The following is a 704-nucleotide window of genomic DNA, read 5'->3' as shown; positions in this document are numbered from 1 at the left end:
CGCTCCCCTTGTGGGAGTCTGTGCTTGTTTCTCAGTAAATTCCACCTTTGCCATATCATCTCCCGTCCGTGGTTTCATTCTTTGACTCCACCAGACAAAGAGCCCGGGAAATCATCCTGCCCAGGGGAACACTGCGCGTTCCAGTCCAATTTTCCGGAGTCATAATTGGTGCATTGGCCAGGAATTTCTCAAGTCAACGCTCTTCACGTAGAACAGTGAGTGTACCTACGGATTCTTTCCCTTTTTATGTCACCTGTATGATTTTGGAGGCTGATGGACGCACACCAGCCACTTAAATTTGGCTGCCGTCTACACAATGGATTACTACGCTGTGGTAAAAAAAAATAAAAAAGGAAGGAATTCTTACCATTTGCAACAGCATGGTTGGAACTGGAGAGCATTATGCTAAGTGAAATAAGCCAGTCAGAGAAAGGTAAATATCACATGATCGCACTCATTTGTGGAATATAATGAACAACATAAACTGATGGACAATAACAGATCCAGAGACAGAGAAGCATTGATCAGACCATCAAACCTCAGACGGAAGGTAGGGTAGGGTGGGGGTAAGGGGGAGAGATCAACCAAAGGACTTGTATACATGCATATAAGCCTAAACAATGGACACAGACACCAGGGGCCGAGGGCATAAGTAGGGGAGCAATGGGGGATAAGGACACATGTAACATCTTAAAAGAAAAAAT

General features: G+C 44.7%; 1 long non-coding RNA gene across 1 annotated transcript in view; it reads left to right on the top strand.

Annotated features, from left to right (window-relative positions):
- LOC107185142 overlaps nt 1-704 on the top strand; it is a 2519-nt gene that overhangs the window by 385 nt on the left and 1430 nt on the right. The window contains exon 2 of the long non-coding RNA XR_001516061.1: nt 430-433. This is a non-coding gene — a long non-coding RNA (uncharacterized LOC107185142). The remainder of the gene's footprint in view (nt 1-429; nt 434-704) is intronic.

The sequence above is a fragment of the Myotis davidii genome, unplaced genomic scaffold (assembly GCF_000327345.1).
Source record: "Myotis davidii unplaced genomic scaffold, ASM32734v1 scaffold488, whole genome shotgun sequence".
Lineage (NCBI taxonomy): Eukaryota > Metazoa > Chordata > Mammalia > Chiroptera > Vespertilionidae > Myotis > Myotis davidii.
This window is presented reverse-complemented; position numbering and strand designations above follow the sequence as displayed.